Source organism: Pollicipes pollicipes, unplaced genomic scaffold (genome assembly GCF_011947565.3).
Source record: "Pollicipes pollicipes isolate AB1234 unplaced genomic scaffold, Ppol_2.1 Scaffold_7231;HRSCAF=8579_pilon_pilon_pilon, whole genome shotgun sequence".
NCBI classification, from domain to species: Eukaryota; Metazoa; Arthropoda; class Thecostraca; order Pollicipedomorpha; family Pollicipedidae; genus Pollicipes; species Pollicipes pollicipes.
In genome coordinates this window covers 26689320-26710109 of record NW_023597034.1, presented here as the reverse complement: position 1 = coordinate 26710109, position 20790 = coordinate 26689320, and the positions used below count along the sequence as shown (strand labels likewise).

At 59.5% G+C, this 20790-nt stretch overlaps 1 pseudogene; it reads left to right on the top strand.

The window, feature by feature from the left end:
* The window catches only part of LOC119109916 (collagen alpha-1(I) chain-like), a 22328-nt pseudogene extending 3499 nt beyond the window's left edge, over positions 1-18829 (top strand).
* The last annotated feature ends 1961 nt before the right edge of the window (positions 18830-20790 follow it).

Here is a 20790-nt window from a genome sequence, read left to right as displayed (position 1 = left end):
CCGGCCAGGAGCCCTGACGCAGCGTATCACTAGCCGGCCAGGAGCCCTGACGCGGTGTATCACTAGCCGGCGCCTGGCCGGCTCGGCTCGCCTCCGCCGGCTAGCCGCTGACCACCGCCGCCCGCCGACAGGGCGCCGCCGGCAAGTCCGGTCCGCCTGGCTTCCCGGGCAGTCCCGGCGCCAAGGGTGACCGCGGTAACGAGGGGCCCAAGGGCAGCGTCGGACTCCAGGGGCCTCGTGGTGAGTGAGCTGGACGGGTGGCGGTGCTGGCGCTGGGGCCGCCAGCTCGCACTGCCCGCCGCTGCCAGGCGATCTCGCAAAGACTACACTGCGGCCGCTCCCACCTGCCCAGGGTCAGCCTTCGGAATCTGTGCTCTGCACTTCTCTACATACTTGCGCGTGTGCTTAGTCAGCATTCTCTCGGCGTCCTCCTCGCTTGACCGTTACGCCAGTGACACGCAACTTGTGACGCTTATGACGGACCCGTGACGCCTGTGACAGACCCGTGACGCCTATGACAGACCCGTGACGCCCGTGACGGACCCGTGACGCCTGTGACAGACCCGTGACGCCTGTGGTGGATCCGTGACGCCTGTGACGGACTCGTGACGCCTGTGACAGACCCGTGACGCCTGTGACAGACCCGTGGCGCCTTTGACAGACCCGTGATGCCTGTAACAGACCTGTGACGCCTGTGACAGACCCGTGACGCTTGTGACAGACCCGTGACGCCTGTGATAGACCCGTGACGCCTGTGACAGACCCGTGACACCTGTGTTGGACAGGTGAGGCCGGCCAGCCCGGCCTGCCCGGCGAGCAGGGCGCCCCCGGGCGGCCCGGCAAGGACGGTGCCGACGGCGAGAAGGGCAGCTTCGGCGCGCCCGGCCCGATGGGTGCGCCCGGCTTCCCGGGACCGCGCGGTCCGCCTGGCAACACGGGCAGTCCCGGGCTGCCTGGACAGAAGGGAGAGCAGGTACGGATCACAGCATCGACCACAAGGGCGTGGCGCCGCCGCTAGCCGGCGCCGGCGCGGCGCGGCGGCGCCGGCTGCACTGCGACCTGACGTAACATAGACTCGCTGGTCCACCGAGTTGCGTCCACTTGAGCGATGCTGTTTGTAAGCCTGTTCGTAGACAAAAAGAAAAAATACTGGCATGTCTTCAAATTACTTTTGTCATCGCGTGCATGTCCATGAATAATTGCATGACAATCACTTGTTTCGAATGTCAGTGGTGCTCTCCACAGTTCAACAGCCACCAAGGTTCTCGCATGAGATCACGCCGCCTACGTGTGAGCTGCTCTCTTACAACTGCCCGTTCATTGCAGGGCCTGACCGGCACCCGCGGCCTGAAGGGCTCGGGGCGCCAAGGGCGACTCTGGTGAGGCCGGGGCGCGCGGGGCGCCAGGGCCGCCGGGCTCTGCCGGCCGGCGGGCCGACGTGGTCTGCGCGGCCCGCCGGGTCTGCTCGGGCCGCAGGGCGAGCGCGGCCCGCCCGGCACGCGCGGCCTGCCCGGCGCCGACGGCCCGCCCGGCCTGAAGGGCTCCGTGGGCGACCGCGGCCAGCCGGGCAGGATGGGTCTTAAGGGCTCCAGCGGCGACACTGGCCGGCCCGGCCCGCCCGGACTGGTTGTAAGTTGCTGTGATGCTCATGAGAAATGCGAAACTGACGACCAGCCGCTCCGCTGCAGTGCATAGCTTGTAGCACACCATGTACAACCCACTTGCTCTCTGTGGAAGCCCGCACAGGAACAGCTGAAGTGTCGATCTACTGAGCACAAGCTGATGACCTCAGGTACGGCCTCTGGTGATGTCCGTCACTGTTGCCTGCCCTGAGGTGCAGCCTATGGTGCTGCCCCTTCCCGCCGCTCACCCTGACCCCGATGACCGGTGGTAGGGCGAGCGGGGAATGCAGGGGCGCACTGGCAGTCCGGGACGCCCCGGCCGCACCGGAGACCGCGGCCTGCCTGGAGCCGACGGCAAACCTGGCGAGATGGGCGCCACCGGCTCCACCGGCCTGCCCGGCCCAATCGGACCCATCGGCGCGCAGGGACGACCGGTGAGTCGACGCCGACGTTCGGCGCCGCGCCCGACCGCTTGCAGCGCCGAGACAAGCGGGGCGTCGGCGGGCGGCCGAGCTGAACATTGCGCCATGCTGTTGGGTCCAAAGGTCTGTGGACATAGGCTTTAGTCGTCTCGCACCGTGTGGGAAGGCATGCGACGATCATTGGTGCGCCGATTTAACACACTTTGAGCGCTTAAGCGCAAGTCGAGGAGTTCGCGGCCGGACCAGTGGGGATGAGTGCTGATGGCGGTTAGTACTTGGCATTATGCTCGGTGTTATTCTCGACGACTCGCTGGCACCGTGTTGTTGGTTAGTCTTTGTTTGGGATTTGTATACGATAGTATCTTGGTCGCAACCTAATTCATCTATTATTTGATTACTTTACTTCCGCGGAGGACGGTATGCCGTCACCGGCGCCCGAGGTCCGGCCGGTGGCGGCGGCGAGTTGAGCTGTGCTCCGAGCGCCCCCACCTGTGCCTCACCAGGGAGAACCGGGCAAGGACGGCAAGGCGGGCGACGCTGGCCCTCCGGGTCCTCGCGGCGACGCCGGCCGCGACGGACCCATGGGTCCCATCGGGCCGCCGGGACCGCCCGGCTCGGCCGGAGCGCGTGGGCCCGTCGGACAGTCGGGAGCCAGAGGATTCCAGGTCAGCAGGCCACACGACGTCCGTAAGCGGAGGCGATGGGCGCTTCCAGAGAAGCGTCATGCGTGGTGGACCCAAACGTCTTCTGGACATTTACTTTAATTGTCTTGCAGTGCATGTGAGAGGCAGGTGGCAGCCACTCACCTGTAGACTAGGCATACTTGCAAGCCATTCGCTTCGCGGCTGGACCGGTACAGATGAGAATGGTGGCAGTTACCATTCGGCGTTATACTCTGCGGCTGTTGTGTGGTTTGGTAAGCCAGCGAAGCTCGGCGGCGGCCGGACTGCGCGGACGAGCGGTGTTCACACCTGTCACGTGACCTGGCAGGGTCCACCGGGCACGCCCGGCAGTCCCGGTAACCCCGGCAAGGACGGCGAGCCGGGCCTGCAGGGGCCCACCGGCCCACCCGGAGAGAGCGGGCCCAGAGGATCGCGAGGATTCAGAGGTACGCACCCCGCGTCCGAGCCCGCGGCCGAGCCGGCTCGCGGACGCTCAGCCGACGTCTGCGCCTCACGAAAACCAGCCACTTCCAAGTAATGCTTCCTGCTCTGTTGCAAATGCATTGCGAATCAACTTCAGTTGTGTGAATAATTCGTCAGAGGAACGTCTGGTTTATAATCTTCGAGATGCAAAGCGAATAGCAATGTCCCTGTCGCGGTCACCCAGGTGGCCGCAACTATGCGGCGATGTTGTCTGAGCTGGCAGCTGACTTGTATAGAGGGAATTTTACCCTAGCCCATGCATCCACTGGTCAAGCTGTTCGTTGTTTCGGAGAGAAACAAGCTCGACTTTAAGAACTGAGTGGTGATTGATGCGATTGGCTCCGATCAGTCTTTTGATTCAAATTTACGCCTTGAGCCGATTCGTCCGCTTAACTGTTTAACATTTAGGGCGTCACAAGACCACGTCGATGTTTCTACGAAACGTCAGAACGCTCTGCCATGCATCACCGCGGAGCCTCAGTGCCTGGACTCCGCCGATCCGGCCCAAACGACCGGGCTGAGGGGGGCTGACCGGCACGCTGGGCTGACCGGTGCTGCCATCTGTGACAGGCGAGCGCGGCGCCATGGGTCCGCCTGGGGAGGCGGGCGCTCGCGGCGAGCAGGGTGCCATCGGACCGGACGGACCGCCCGGACCACCCGGACCCACCGGCGCCAAGGGACACCGCGGAGGACCGGGACTTGTGGTCAGCACGCGCCGGACGCCTCGCGCTGACGTGGCGCGAGTGTGGGAGGGTCACCAGCGGGAGGGTCACCATAGGAGAGTCACCACGGGAGGGTCACCAGCGGGAGGCTCACCAGCGGAGGGTCATCCGGATGAAAGGTCACCAGCGGACCGTCGCCAGATAGAGGGTCACTATAGGAGAGTCACCACGGGAGGGTCACCAGCGGGAGGGTCACCAGCAGGAGGCCCACCAGCGGGAGGTCACCAGCGGGAGGGTCACCAATGGGAGGACCACCAGCAGGAGGGTCATCCGGATGAAAGGTCACCAGCGGACCGTCGCCAGATAGAGGGTCACCATAGGAGAGTCACCACGGGAAGGTCACAGCGGGAGGGTCACCAGCGGAGGGTCATCCGGATGAAAGGTCACCAGCGACCGTCGCCAGATAGAGGGTCACCATAGGAGGTCACCACGGGAAGGCACCAGCGGGAGGGTCACCACGGGACGGTCACCAGATGGAGATTCACCAGCGGGAGGGTCATCACAGGAGGGTCACCAGCGGGAGGGTCACCACGGGAGGGTCACCAGATGGAGATCAGCAGCGGGAGGGTCATCACAGGAGGGTCACCAGCGGGAGGGTCACCACGGGACGGTCACCAGATGGAGATTCACCAGCGGGAGGGTCATAGGAGGGTCACCAGCGGGAGGGTCAACCAGGGAGGGTCATCTCGGGGGGGGGGGGGGCACAATGGGGTTCCGTTTTGGATGGCGTAGTAGAGAGGGATATGATGCTCGCGGCGGTTACAGTCGTTGCATAACTGTTCCATGTCTGGCGGTGGGTGCAAAATCGCGCTTACCAAACCAGACCGTAAAGTCAGACTTTTCGTGCTCTGGTTCGAGTCTTGCTGACCCAGAGATCCTACTGTAGTAAAACCCAATTTTCAAACGCGCAGCAGTCAATTGCTAGAAATACCAAGGTGTGGAGCTACGCAAGGATTTTTCTGTCTCACTCAGTTATCTAGGCACGACTGATGACAGCCAGCCTTCCATTCAAAACAGACAAAGCCTCGCCAGGTTCCTTCAGGCAGCCTCGAGGACGCCTCTGACGGTGCCGTGCTCGTCCCCGCCGCCAGGGTCTACCCGGCAGGAGGGGCAACACCGGACCCGCCGGCCCGAAGGGCGAGGCCGGCTCCCAGGGCAAGATCGGACCGGAGGGCCCCACCGGCCGCCCGGGACCGCAGGGCATCCAGGGCGAGCTGGGCCGGTCGGGCCGCCCGGCCAGTCTGGCGAGCGCGGCGAGCCAGGCTCGTCGGGGCCGCCCGGCGAGCTGGGCAAGCCCGGCCTCATGGGCGCTCGTGGTCCGCCCGGACGCAGGGACTGCGCGGCTTCCAGGACAGCAGGCATCACCGGCTCCACCGGACCCAAGGGACAGCAGGGGACTGCCCGGACAGAAGGGTTCGCAAGGAAACCGGGCACGAAGGTCAGTCGGCCCACTGGCATCAGTTTGGTTTCTTAGTTGCGTGACCTTCGTTTGTGATGGTTCAGTGACAGCATGTTTTACGTTAGTTGAAGCCTTAGTGTATCTGTAACCTCAGTCTCAGCTTCAGTGATATTTGATCACCTCAGTCACAGTTTCAGTGATGTCTGTTCATCCCGGTCACAGTTCAGCGATGTTTTGTTAACCTCAGTCACATCGTCAGCGATATTTTGTTAACACCTCAGTCACAACGCCAGCGATATTTTGCTCACCTCAGTAACAGCTTCGTGATGTTTGTTCACCTGTCACCGCTTAGTCACTGACCAGCGCGGCAGGCAATGCCAGTCTTGTGCATCGGCGACAGTGGTTTTGCGAATTCTGAGGATGATTAATAGCGCGTGCTCGGGAGCCCAGATATCTCAAACAAGATCTAGCAAAGAGCATGCCCAAAGGGTAGCAGGGGGTACAGTGGCCAAGAGTCGATATAGTATAGTATAGAGAGAGAGATAGATAGAGAGAGACGAGAGAGCAAGAGAGAAGAGAGATAGGGGGAAGAGAGAGATATAAGGATGATATGAATATATATAATATATAGATATATATATATATATATATATGGCTGTGTTGGCCAGTCGCCCTCATGTGTCCCGGCTGTCCCACCTCACCTCACTCACCTCCACATTTTCCTCGCGCAGGCAAGCCGGGTCCGTCGGGACCGCCAGGCCCGTTCGGCCTGACCGGCTCCAAGGGCTCTCGCGGCGATCCGGGCCCGGTGGGACCGCAGGGCACTTCCGGTGCGCCCGGCCGGCCGGGCGAGCAGGGGCCACAGGGCCTGCAGGGCGCCACCGGACAGCCGGGCCTGGCCGGCCTGCCCGGCATCAAGGGCGCGCGCGGCGACCTCGGCCGGCCCGGCCTGCAGGGCTCCGCCGGCAGCCCGGGAAAACCGGGCCCCGAGGGCATCAAGGGCAGCTTTGGCGCGCCTGGCCTGCCGGGCCTGGTCGGACCCATCGGACCGCCCGGCGCCGCTGGAGAGCGAGGCCTCCCAGGCCTGCCCGGAGGCTCCGGACCCAAAGGACCGCAGGGCTTGCGTGGATCGCCGGTACGCCGCAGTCTCACTCACGGCGTGGTCGCTGTGTTTCCGCTGAGACGAACAGACCAACATAACCCTGGCTGGGACGACTGAGCTCGTGCCATGAGGTCGTCTGCTTCGGAAGCATGCTTCTCTCATTTGCTGACTGATGGCGCAGGACTCTGCGGTGATCTGATCTGCCCAAAGAATTTGCAGGATTTCAGTTTTCTGCGGGATTTCGAAAGGGAGTTCCCTTACCGAACGCCTGATTTAGCTCGCACTTGCAGCCGCGCCGCCTTTCTTGCGCGTTGTGTAGCACACCATCCCTTTAGTTTTTTCGTGCCTACCTCGAATTTGAACTTTTCAGCATTTTTACACACATAAAAGTGTGTCATGAATTGTGTAAGGGAGGGTGGGAGGGGGAGGGGGGAGGGCACGTGACACCGAGCCACTTCGGGAATAAGCCTCTGGACCTGCCGCTAACGGACGTTGTCGGCGGGCAGGGCGAGGCCTGGAGAGCCGGGCCAGCGCCGGCCAGGAGGGCCCCTCGGGCCAGCCCGGCCTGCGCGGACGCCGGGCAATCCGGGACCGGCCGGCGAACAGGGACCCAGCGGGCCCGAGGGCAAGATGGGCGCGCCTGGCATCAGCGGCCGGCCCGGAGACAAGGGACCGCCTGGCGACGTCGGCCAGCCGGGCATCTCTGGACCACCCGGACTGCAGGTTAGTGTCCGGCGCCGCCGCCGACGCCGCTGTGGTGGAGCCACCGTTGCGCCGCGCGACCGCGGAAGCCGCCGTGGGCTCGAGATTAATGTCGCTGTCTGGGCGTCCGTGGTGGTGTTGGTGGCGGCGTTGGACTGCTGCTGCATTAGTGGCACGCAAAGGTTACGCTGCTTTCTTCTCGTTGCTGCTGTTCAGGATGAAATGGAGTACGTTGAGGAGACAAAACAGCATGATCAGGTGCTCGGTGTCGATTTTATGAAGGTGCAGTTCGTCCGTTTTATGCACTGCTCGCAACTTAAACAGCCTTTAAACGTTCTATATTCATTGCGCCCGCTGGCTGGCACAACGGCACCACTTGGTGCGGGGTCGGTGAGAGAATTTCACGCTTCATATCAGAAGCAGTGCTATCCATCACACAACTCCCAATGACAACGAAGTGTGAGCGTACAGACCATCGTCACTGATGATGTTTTTGAGGCGATCGGTATGGTGCCTGACGGTGCGTGCCCCGCCCCACAGGGAGCTCCTGGCCCCGTCGGCCCCGTCCGGACCGACGGGCGAGCGCGGCGATCGTGGCGAGCCCGGCGTCCAGGGCGTCGAGGGGCCTACCGGCGAGAGGGGCAAGCAGGGTCCGCCCGGCTTGCAGGGACCCAGGGGCGAGCGTGGCGTGGAGGGCGTCAAGGGCGGCAAGGGACATCGAGGTCTGCTCGGTCTGCAGGGTCTGCCCGGTCCGGCTGTAAGTGGAACACATTGACGATGCATGCGATACAGGGATGCTGTGATTTTAGTAGTGTTTAGGTGAAAACGCGCAAAACTAAACATATCTTAACAATGACCCGGGTTGTCTTTTCGTCGTACTTTTCGTGATTTCTTATCCACTTTCCGCTGAAGTTGGGTATTTTCCGTGGCGTTAGTGATTTTTCAGACAATGTTGCCCACTGCTACGTGTCATTTCCAGGGCCCCACTGGCGAGAAGGGACCGCCGGGCTCGCCAGGCACACCCGGAGCCCCGGGCGAGCCAGGCATGAAGGGCCCAGCCGGAATGGACGGCATGCCAGGTCCGCAGGGTCTGGAGGGCCCGCCGGGCCCGCGTGGGTCCCAGCGGAGACACGGGGCGGCCGGGCCAGGCCGGAGCGCCGGGCCCGGCCGGTCCGCCCGGCCCGCCCGGCGAGTCGACTGGCTTCGATGTGGCTGCGCTGCAGGCCTTCATGCAGACGGGCCAGGACAAGGTGAGCGGTCGGCACGACCATGCTGGGGTCGCACCCGCGCCGCGTCCGCGGGGTGGGGGTGGCGAGTGTGCCGTCCAGCCCAGAGGCCAGGTACCGACCGCCCTCCTGGTCAGCTGGCGCCCAGCCTCAGCAGGGACGTTGTCCTGAAGTGACGGGCCGCCAGATGCCTCCCAACTTTCATGCTCTTTTCACCCCCACGGCGGCGATTCTCGCGCCTCTGTTAATGACCTGGACAGCTGGGTCCCCCTGCATACCCTACAATCGAGCTGCGCGCGCCGCGACCAGCCGGCCGGACGGCGCACTGTGCGCCGCGCCGCGCCCTGCCGGCCTTCGGCGCGGCCGTCGCCGCTGCCAGCTCACACCCGCCGCCGCCGCCGCCACCAGGGACCCGATCCGCTCAACAGCGACGAGCCCATCCGCCTCGGCAAGGAGCTGACCGACGACGAGCGCAAGGAGATCGTGCTGATGGCCTACAACCAGCTGCAGGCGCGCTTCAAGACGCTGGTGAAGCCGGACGGCACGGCCGACGCGCCGTCCAAGACGTGTCGTGACCTGGCCGTGGCCTATCCGGACAAGGAGAACGGTAAGGGTTCGGGTGGCTGCTCACTCTGGGCCGGGCAGGATACTGAACAACCTAACCGGATGGGGAGAATGGTAAGGGTTCGGGTGTCTGCTTACAGTATTCGCCACAGCCGGCACCGGTGCTGCAAATGCTATCATGCATTCGTTGCAGAATTGCCTGTATTCATTAGAAGCAATGTATAGAAACAACAGCCTTCCCACAGTCCTGTAGCTCAATATTATGACACGACAGATGCTGAACGCACTTTTCGCTCGCAGGCAATTACTGGATCGATCCCAACGAGGGCGACAAGAAGGACGCCATCCTGGTCTACTGTGACCTGGGTCAGCGCATGACCTGCCTGAACCCGGACCCGGCCGTCACGCCCGAGCTGTCCGCCTCCAAACGCAAGCCGCGAACACCAGTGGCTCTCAGAAGACATCAACGGGGGATCTGAGGTTAACCCATGCTCGCTAGTCTGCGCCCACCGACGGCCGGTCACCCGCAAATCTGGCGCCCTGGAGCCGGCAGTGTCCGTGCCAAGTGTTCTTGTTACAGACAGGTTTTGCTTGAGTAGCTGTGGCGTTCGCATAATGCGCGTATTCCTCACGTCGACCTCACGTCACGTCCTCATGACCTCACGTCGCCAGGCGGTATCCAGAAGTGTTTTCTCTGCACACCGCAGTCAACAGCGTACCGCTCTCCAGACGTACCACTGCGAGCTGTCGTGTAGTGTAGTCGTGTAGTCGTGAAGCGAGCGAGCTGTCAACGGTGTTACCATACCTTTCAGTTCTCCTACAAGGCGGACGCCAACCAGATCGGCTTCCTTCAGCTGCTGTCGACGCGCGCCGAGCAGAACATCACGTACCACTGCCGCAACCACGTGGCCGTGTACAACGCGCAGCGCGAGACGTACCGCGGCAGCCTGCGGCTGATGAGCTGGAACGACCAGGAGGTGTATGCCCGTGGCCGCAGCAAATACGACACGCTCTCTGACGGCTGTCAGGTGAGAGGACCAGTCACCTGGGCAGCCACCACCGTGACGCAGCTAGTGTGTAGTACACACTGTGTTTTATTCTGGTATCGTTAGTAATGTGTGATTACCAGAGGCTTCTTGGAAATGAGCGTGCCTTTAAGATCTTTCACCCCAAATAGCATGAAGTCTAGCTGGTTGCATCCTGGTGCGTGCGTGACCGGGTCTGTCCCACCTAGTAACTCGCTCTCATGACCCTGGTGACTGCAGATTCCCTTCTGATCGCGATTTCAGAAGTCACAGACGTGTCTGATCGGCCTCCTGATTAAGGATTTTTCAAAACGAATCTAGGCTGGATGGAGTTCAATCTGAATTTAAAAGTCTGAAGACGTCGGCCGAAAAGTGACCCTGTGACCTTGGTGCCCCCAATTAGAAGAGAAATCTCGATTCACCGACGTCGTAGAAACAGAGCATTAATGCGTGCCTCTCAGGCTTTCGACATTGGAGCTGGGTTTGCGCCGCGGCGCGCACCAGCTGTTTTTACTACATCTTGATCTGAAGCGCTGGTGGCTCGTGACGGCCAGCTGCGAGGACTGCCGTGACCCCGATCACACGACGTGCTTCCCATCCCCAACCAAGGTTGTCGCTACCTTCCTGCTACACTTGCCATGAAATGAGTCGGCTTGGACCTACAGCCCCCGCATCTGAAGTGGTGGGATGCGACCGGTCATGCCACGGACCACGGTCTCAGCTTCCTGGCTGCTCCAAAGGTATCGCGCACAGTGGCGTGGTTAACCGCACTAGTGAAGTAACTCCTGACCTTCTTGCGGTGGCAGAGCAAATCGCGCGCCGATTGGATGGCTGCCCGGCTACTGTAAAACACTGAACCGACGTCACCTAGTCACCAGATGCTGTCAGCGTCCGCTAAACACGACCGGGCCGCCGTGTGTCTACCGCGGCGCCGATGCTTATCGGCAGAGGCGTCTTTCTCTGGCTCTGCGGGCGGCGGGCGCGACGCTGCCGTGACATGCGCCGGGGCAGGCCAGCCGCGTCCCTGCACGCGCCGGTGTCCTTGCGACACGCGGCCGGCCGCGCCACCCCGCGCTCTTGTCAGCGTTGTCGCAATGTTTGTCGGCGCCGCGCGCCGGTCGGTGGCCGAGGAGCGGGTGGGCGTTGAGGCCGGCCCGTCCCTCGCGGCACGACTCTTGGCGAAGCTCCGCGCGCTGGACGACAGTCAGAGATATCTCACGCCAGACGACATCCGGTCATCTCACACTGGTCGACATTCAGAGACATTTCACGCTGGACGGTATCCCGAGGCAGCTCACGTTGTGCAACATCCCGAGTTATTTCAAGCTTCTCTACATCCCAAGATATCTCACGCCAGGCAGTATCAAGAGCCATCAGACATTGCAGGACATTTGGAGACATTTCACGCAGCTAACATCCCGCGACGAATTACATCTCAAAAACTGCATGGCATTCCGGCATGGTCGCGATTTGTATCACATTCCATCACATCTCGCACCGCACGATGCCACAAGACACCTCACACGGCACCATGCCACAAGGCACCTCACGCTGCACGATGCCACGAGACACCTCACGCTGCACGATGCCACAAGACACCTCACGCTGCACCATGCACAAGACACCTCACGCTGCACGACGCCATAAGACACCTCACGCTGCACGACGCCACAAGACACCTCACGCCGCTCGTCACTCAGACACGGCATGCAGCGGCTGTTGGCCAACCAACGAGGCAGTGAGTGATGCGCCTTCGCTGGTGCGTGAATGCCACGGTGTTGAGAGCCGGCGATCAGGCAGCACGGCAGGCGGGCTGGAACAGCGCGGGCTGCTGGCTGGGCACACCGCGGTATGCAGGTGGTGGTAATATGATCATGCATATAGTTCGTCGTAAGGGGGAGGTACCATGCAGTTTTCATCACCCACACTCCGTTTCATGGGCAGCTTTGGGGCTGGGGTAGTATGACAGGCTCTCACCTGAACCGCTCTCAGCGTGGATCTTGCAGGTTCACGGTGATTGATGCAAAGCGGAGAATGAGAGCGGCTACGTTCATTAAGCTGCTGACCCCCAACCCTCCCTGTGATCCGTCTCTCTCGGAGACCTTGCCACGTTTAATCTCTGGCTCGGAGACCCGGCCGTCCGCCGCCGCCAGCCGACGCCATCTCCTGCCAGCTGTGTCAGACACCAGGACCTGAGACGAAATCAAACAGCTGTTCACGTGCTCCATATCACCTCAACTGGGCAGGGTGTTGTGCGGTGTACTGGTATCCCAAACCTATTTGTGGACTCCGGCGGTCGGCAGGCGTTTATTGGTCATCTCAAGCACCCGCACATCATGCTTCTTCGGTGCAGGGGGAGGTTGTGCATAAATATGCACAGTTGCACGGTTGCACCACAAGCTCGAATCGGCTGTGCGAAGAGCCTCAGCATGTCCGAGCTAGTGGCAAGCACAGCTCCGCGCTCTGTCAGCCGCGCCCTGTGACCACAGGTCACACCATCCCCAGCCCGACGATCCGGCCCACTCGGTGCGTGACCACCTCTCGAACGGCGCGAAAACATTGCACCATCGAATGATCGGTGGAAGCATTCACCGACCGACCGCCGTTGGACAACTTGCGCTTTCTCACCGCCGTCTGCCATAACGACCGCCAAAAGCGACGCCCAGCGAATGCTGATGACGGCTAGTCCGCCGGTGCAGAGGCTGCCTTCCATTGACGCTGCGCCCCTCTCCCCCCCCCCCCCCCCTCCTATTTCACCGCAAGCGTCGAGACTCGAGACGACACAACTCTGACTGGGTTTGGCGGGAACCCAGGCGCGGACTGGTTCTGGTAGGATCCAGGGGGAGCCCCAACCCTGGCTAGATCCAACGGGAGCCCCTACCCTGGCTAGATCCAGCGGGAGCCCCTACCCTGGCTAGATCCAGCGAGAGCCTCTACCCTGGCTCGATCCAGCGGGAGCCCCAACCCTGGCTAGATCCAGCGGGAGCCCCCTACCCTGGCTAGATCCAGCGGGAGCCTCTACCCTGGCTAGATCCAGCGGGAGCCCCAACCCTGGCTAGATCCAGCGGGAGCCCCAACCCTGGCTAGATCCAGCGGGAGCCTCTACCCTGGCTAGATCCAGCGGGAGCCCCAACCCTGGCTAGATCCAGCGGGAGCCCCAACCCTGGCTCGATCCAGGGGGAGCCCCAACCCTGGCTAGATCCAGCGGGAGCCCAACCCTGGCTAGATCCAGCGAGAGCCTCTACCCTGGCTCGATCCAGCGGGAGCCCCAACCCTGGCTAGATCCAGCGGGAGCCCCTACCCTGGCTAGATCCAGCGGGAGCCCCAACCCTGGCTAGATCCAGCGAGAGCCTCTACCCTGGCTCGATCCAGCGGGAGCCTCAGCCCTGGCTAGATCCAGCGGGAGCCCCTACCCCGGCTAGATCCAGCGGGAGCCCAACCCTGGCTAGATCCAACGAGAGCCTCTACCCCGGCTAGATCCAGCGGGAGCCCAACCCTGGCTAGATCCAGCGGGAGCCCCTACCCTGGCTCGATCCAGCGGGAGCCTCTACCCTGGCTCAATCCAGCGGGAGCCTCAGCCCTGGCTAGATCCAGCGGGAGCCCCTACCCCGGCTAGATCCAGCGGGAGCCCAACCCTGGCTAGATCCAGCGAGAGCCCCTACCCCGGCTAGATCCAGCGGGAGCCCCAACCCTGGCTCGATCCAGCGGGAGCCCCCACCCTGGCTCGATCCAGAGGGAGCCCCAACCCTGGCTAGATTCAGCGGGAGCCTTAACCCCGGATAGATCCAGCGAGAGCCCCTGCTCTGGCAAGATCCAGCGGGAGTCCCGCCCTGACTGGACCCAGCGGGAGTCCGGACCCTGACTGGATCCAGCTGGAGTTCCGATACTGATTGGATCCAGAGGAGGTCCCGAGTCCCCGACCCGAACTGGATTGTGCAAGCGCCCCCCGGTCCTGACTGAGTGTGGAAGCCGCCTCCGACACGCGCTGCCGACCTCGGCCGCAGGGCCCTCCGTCGACCGACAGCTGTCAGGCAGCAGAGAGGCGGCGATTCGCAGGCCTCGTCTGGCGTCTTCCCTCTGGATGCACAGAGGCGGCAGAGAGGGAGACCTTACGAAACCGCACTCGAGCGGGCTTTGTCTGGACCGGTCAACGGCTCGCGGAAATGCGAGATGCCAAGCTCCCCATGAGACGTCAGGGACACGAACGCCGCTTTTAGCGGACGAATCACAGCTAAGTATGTACATGAGTCGACACATCCACAATGGATCGATCAGCACATTGTCGCCCAAAATTGGCATCGCGCATGCTAAGCTACGCAATGGTTTTGCGATATATCAATACACGCGTCCTTAAAAGCATTTTCAGTGCAAGCTGAAAGCCCGACGCGAGGTTCCATGGCATCGGCGCGATGCTACCTTCAGAACACCGAGCAGCGATCGTCCACACGGCTCGGATCAAGCGGGGTCCCACGTCCTGGGCCACGCGTGCTGTGGCGGCTTCTCAAGGGCATTACCACCATGGAATGCGCAGTACGTGGCTTAGTTTCCTGGTTACGACACGAGGCTAGCCGACATGAGTCAGTCCGGTGGCTCATTGCATCCCACGCCATGCATCGTTCTGGCCTAGGCTTGGTTTTCGTGGGCACGATTTCGACCCCCTCTTCGGTCTACCGTCAATCATTATCGATGCTCGCTGAGGAAACGCTCACTCAACGGTTTGGTGTGCCGTTCGACACGCTCAGATTGGTAGTCAAATCTGATACCATGCTGCATGAGGAAAGTTTGTGAGTCCTCGTTGCTCCTCATTGCTTGCGAAAATTTCTCAGAAGGGATGAAGTCAATCGAACGCCTGGGGATTGTCCCTGGCGGCTTTTCTGAGGCAAAGCGCCAACTCAGACGGTGGTTGTGAGATTTCACATATCTGGAAAGAATTCACGGCAATTGCTTTCCAGAGTGGCAGCTTTTGCACTCGAATTTAGATGACGTCAGTACAGCGCTATGGTTTAAATACTGCCATATTTTATGACCCGGCTATTGCGCACTTGCCTTCCATAAGCGTTTAAGCCAAAACTGTGTGGTTTCATGGCCAGCTTTGCTTATTTTGAGCTATGGTCCCATATTTGGAGGCTTGCAATTTGATTGTCTTGGCGGACATCCTTAACATGGCAGTAAGTGGCTCACAGAATAAAATTTTGATTACCAAGCGAGCAAATCATTTTAGATGCGTCGGGAACATTCTGAGATGAAACGTAATCAACCACGTGTTTTGACTTTGATCTGGGATCGGTCGCAGAACAATACTTGTCCAAAAGCTATTTAAACAAGATTATGTGCTTTTTTTAAAGCCTTGCCATATCGCCTTTGGTTTTTCGCCCTTTCCCATACGCTATTAGAATATATATTTTACGCCCATATTGCTCTTTTTTTACTCGTCAGGCCATGAGCTTCCTTCTTTTTGTTCCTGGGCATGCAGGTTGACTTTGGAAAATCACCGGTTGGCCTGAAGATGTCCAACTGAACACCATTGGATAATTTACACATCAAGTAATCTCTGATTGTCTCCTGTCTATTTCGTGGATCTTGCTCGGCTTGTTGCCCCCGCACACACACACTCAGCGCTAGTGAAAAGGCTCTCGTGGATAATTTGCAACGTGAACGTTCATAACTGACGTCGGGCAGCATTTCCTGGAGCCTGTTTGGTTAGATCCTTGACTGTGTGGTGACGTCCTTGCCTGTCTCCTCTTTTGCCATTTGCTCCTGGGAATCAATTTGCCTATCGACCCATTTCGGGGCCTTCGTAAGGCGGCTCGGTCTGCAGCTGCCCATCACCAGGGGAGCCCGCGACAGCCTTGGGGCCTTCGTGCGGCGGCTCGATCCGCAGCTGCCCGTCACCAGGGGAGCCCTCGACAACCTCGAGGCCTTCGTAAGGCGGCTCGGTCTGCAGCTGCCGATCACCAGGGGAGCCCTCGACAGCCTTGGGGCCTTCGTGCGGCGGCTCGATCTGCAGCTGTCCATCACCAGGGGAACCCTCGACAACCACGTCAGCGCAGTCATTAATGGTGCGACGAGATGGCTTTAGTGTTCTTGGTGCTCCTTCCTAAATCTATGTGCTCGCAGCATGAGCAGCCATCACCACTGGCAAAACATTGACAGCCAGAGCGGCAGAGTTTTTTTTTGTCACATTGATAATGCCACGCGACGGCGCGGACATTCCCACGATGTTTGTCGGAATGACAACACTGGAGCGGTGCATAAAAGTATGGTTTGTTGTTGATTTTAAGACGCCCCATGAAGCGTGGTATCGGTTGCGGATAGTTCGCGCCTATTTTCGCTGTCATTCTTATTGGTATGAACGTATCCACATGCGTCGATACTCCGTTTCCAGAGGGGGTCAAAGTCGTTGACTCACACGTTTGGGTATGTGCCAACTGGTCGTCCGCCCCGATAATCTGTCTTCTTCTCCGAAACCGCACATTTGGACTAAAACGGCGCATTTATTAACCTATTTACCATTTGTTCTCTCTGCCATTTCATAAACTCCTTAATGGTCTGACCCTGAACGAGCCATGGATGCAGGTCCTGACGCAACCCATGGTTGGATTGAGTCATCGCTCATGCGGCGAACCTGTGGTAACGGACGGGCTACGTGAACGCCGCATCTCACCGCACGTCGGCCAGGCTGCGTCCGGGGCTCGCTCCAACGGCCCGCTTCCGTCCACTGTGAGATCCCTGTCAGCCGGCGTCTCGGCCCTGCGGGAGACCGCTAGGAGCGCCCGGCACAGCCTTGAGGCGTGCAGCAGGAGGGAGGCGGGGGTCGCGTCGAAGTCATGCTTCTGCCCCGACCGCCGCCCTATCCAAACGGCGCCGACCGCCGCCCGGCTCCGTCTGTGAGTCTCCCTCGCCGCGTTTGAGGAATCCAGGCGCGACAGGCTGCCGCGGGCCTGCCCCCGTTCAGTCCGGAGGCGTGCTCGCGGCGCGACACGCACCACCCGCGCGCGTGCGCCCCGTGCCACCCGCGGCGCACGTCGCGTTCGGCGACAGGAGGCGGACGTGACTGCACCGCCGGCGGCCGGGCCGGTCCGTCGCGAGCGCGCCGCGACTGTCACTAGGGAGCCATACTCGGCCGAGTCGGAGCTCGAGTCGAGTCTCGGAGCTGGGGACGGGCACGCTCCAGGGCTGCTCTCGGGTGGCCAGCCGGTCAGCAGACATCCAATGGTAGTACAGGTCACGCAGGGAGGACACAGCAGACGACAGACGTCACGCAGGGAGGACACAGCAGACGACAGACGTCACACAGGGAGGACACAGCAGACGACAGACGTCACACAGGGAGGACACGGCAGACGACAGACGTCACACAGGGAGGACACAGCAGACGACAGACGTCACACAGGGAGGACGCTGCGCACAGACGTCAAGCAGGGACGGTGCGGACAGCTGGCCCCGCGCTGTTCGGCGGCGTCAATGCTCCGACACCTGGTGCGGCCAGGCGGACGCCGCGCCGGACGTCTGCGGTCACATCGTGACATGGTCAAGGGTGGTCATGGCCTGTACGCTAACACAGCGCGTAAAATGCGGCTGGGTCCAGCCGGGGTCACAATCACAGCTCAGTGGAGGCTCCGGCTTGGATGCGGCACCCGCCAGGCTCCGCTATCGGCGCTGCGTAATGGGCGCGGTGCGGGTCGATGCAATTTCTTTGTCAGATTACCATCAACACGAGGTGTTGAACACGAAGCTGTTGTAACCATCCTGTATCCCGGCATACATCTATGTTGTGTGGCGGTTACGTAACGTCTTCGTTGAGCGAACCGGTGATCGGACACGGATGATAGATCCCACGTCCATCCATCTCTGTACAAGATCGATGAAGACGCGTCGACTTTTGATGACACAGAACTTCAAATTATAATGGCGCACTCTGCGCCCGGCGGCTGCGCGTTTCAGCACCTTGACCCACGTGTCAGAGGGCCTAAACGATTGTCTGAAAAGGCAGTTAAGTGGCAAAGCTTTTAACGCTCGCCGTCCGAGCTGCGTAAGTAACCATAAATGACGTCAATGTTGCACCAGTCCGGAGCGTCTGGCGGAAACTTACATCTGTCATAGGTGAGGGTCTACCAGATGACACAGGCGCATCAGGTCCCATCGCAACACGAGCGCAACAGGCGTCTGGTATACTGTGAAGGGCTTGTTGGTGACGCCCGGCCTCATGGGACCCTCCGGTAGCTGACGAGAGTTTGGAGCGACGGAGTCTGGCCGGATGCCAGCTTCCAAGGGTGAGCGATTGCCTTCAGTGACCACCAGGGTCACTCCGCCAAGGATGCAGGCTTGTCTTCCAGACGCAGATGCGGAGGATGACCCCATCAGACCACGTTCAGCGCGCTCGTCTCGCCCCGTCAGTGTGACTGTGCGTGCCGGGCGTGCTTGTCTCGGGTCGCGCGTTCGCGCCGCGCTGTCTAGTGACCGTGTCTCTGTCTCTCTCCTGCTGCAGGGGGCGCCGTCCAGCTGGGGTCAGACCCTGATCCGCGTCAGGACGCCGCGCACCCAGCGCCTGCCGCTCACCGACATCGGGATGCGCTCCGTCGGGCGGCGCGACCAGCTGTTCAAGGTCGAGATCGGGCCTGCCTGCTTCTTCTAGAGAGCCGGCCGCGCCGGGAACAAACACTGCCAGGGCGACGTCACTGCCAGCCGGACCGGTGACGTCACTCGTCCGAAGGAGGAGGAGGAGACGGCTCGGGAGGAGGAGTGTGAGGATCGGAGAAAAGATGTGAGCGGACAAGACAACGTGTGTAGAAACACAAAACGAAAAACGCGGGGGGAGGAAGATAGAATACTTTTGGTGGAGATGAGAGGGAGAAGGAGGATGGATGGTGATGGCGGTTGATGAGGAGTGGAGGACAGTGATTGGAAGTAGCAGGGCCAAGATCCGGGGCTCATTGGTGGACCGGGGGGCGATTGTCTCTGCCAGGTACCCGCCGCCGGTTGCGGCGGATGCCCGGTCACTGCGCACGCCACTTCGCTTGGCGTGACGAGAGGGAGAACATCCAGCGAAACTGCCCAGCATGGTCCACCAATGTGCCCCGGAGGGACCCCGCTCTCCGCACGCGACTGACTCGGGAGAGACAAGCGTGACATCTAGCCTTAAGTATTTTTATATGTCTGTGACTTAGATAGTCCTAGCTATAGGTAGGTTAAGAGCAGTACTTGTGCAATAATGTTATTCCTGAGCTTGTGCTTGCCTGGTTTGCTTAAGTGCCGTACTTGAGTCCCCGTGATGTGTTCTGCAGCCCACTCTGTGCATGTAATTAAGTAATTAAGGAATATACACATGGTGTTTTTTCAACTGTTTTACACAGCCACTGAGCGCGCAGTTTGCTGGATTTATCGTTGAACTATCATTTTGGCATATCCCGAAATCCAGCCGATGAACATTTCAAAACCAACACAGCCAAGTGGGTCTTGCAATTCATCATGCAGCACAGTTGTTGGGCTTTTATGCAGAATGTTTTTTTGTGAGCGGCCTATCTTTACTTCGCTCCGCATCATCTTGAAATGAAGTACTGCTTTATAGCCCATTAATTCCCTCTGCTGCAGACCATCAATTCCCAATGGAAGGAATTGATGGTCTGCCACCAAGTTAAAAACGTTTTTGGGGGAGAACATCACACCAGCTAAACAGCTCGCCAACAACATACAAGAACGTTGCATGGAAAGGCACTGAATAACTTCTAAAATAAAAACAACCTCATTTCAAATAAGGACAGGAATGACCAACATTCATCTAACCACAGGTAAACAACAGCGTCATTTGAGAATATCTGGCATAACATATTTGCACCACGCTTTCTGAGGCAGGCTTGATGTTCGTGGCCTGCAATGTTTGGTATTGATATTCTGTTTTCAGGATGTTGTGAAAATAGCTGTTTTAGGGATTTATTAATGCGTTGAATAGTTGGTAAAACGCTTTTAAGGGTGTTTGGGAAAGTTGCAGTACATTTTAAGCACTTGACCAAGGAGATGGTAATTTTCGTGCAATTTCAGAGTCATTTATTACCTGAACCATGTTTATCAACTCAGAATACGTTTAACACGCGCTCGGGTGGGGTCAAATTGACCCCTGGAGGTTTTTCCCGAATGGTTTCCAAACGACGTGGTGTAGCCGCGGAGAATTTTGCATAGCTGTAGACAGCTGAATAACAAATCGTTTGGTATCAAAAATGTAGGTGTACCATTGTTTTCTGTCCATTTCCTTTTCGCCGGTCCATTTCTCTCAAGCTGCTGATCTACGGCAAGTCAGTTAGGCCCTTAATTCAGCAAAGTCAATTTCCAGGGAATCGGTTGATCTGATGCAACAACGGAATGTTAGGCAAAAGTCATACTTCTCTGGGATACTTTCTCAGGCAACAAAGCAGTTAAATGGGAATATTTAATTGACCTAGGGTCAGGTATGAAGGTCAGACCAAGGTCAAAACCAACCTGTTTCATTTTTAGAAGGCTTGTTGTATGGGGTAGTTTCTGGCGCTCAATTCAGATATATTGATAGCAAAAACCGCATTTTAAATCTTTCATGACCTAACATGACCTGGTCTTTGTTTTCAGGAACATACTCCCGTGCATAGTATTTGTCGCTTATTCAAACGCAAATCTCGAAGCACTGCCTACGATTTTGGTCACCATGACCTTCACAATGTCATACACGGTCACTGACCCTGAATGAGCATGAAACCTTTCCCTTAGAACGGGCATCTAGGTTCTGAGGGCGCTTGGAGACTGACGTGGAGTTCGATTTTGCTTGACATTATTTGAACCAAAGGCCATAACTTAGGAATGCCAAACTTAGCCCTAAGTAAGCACACGTACAGGA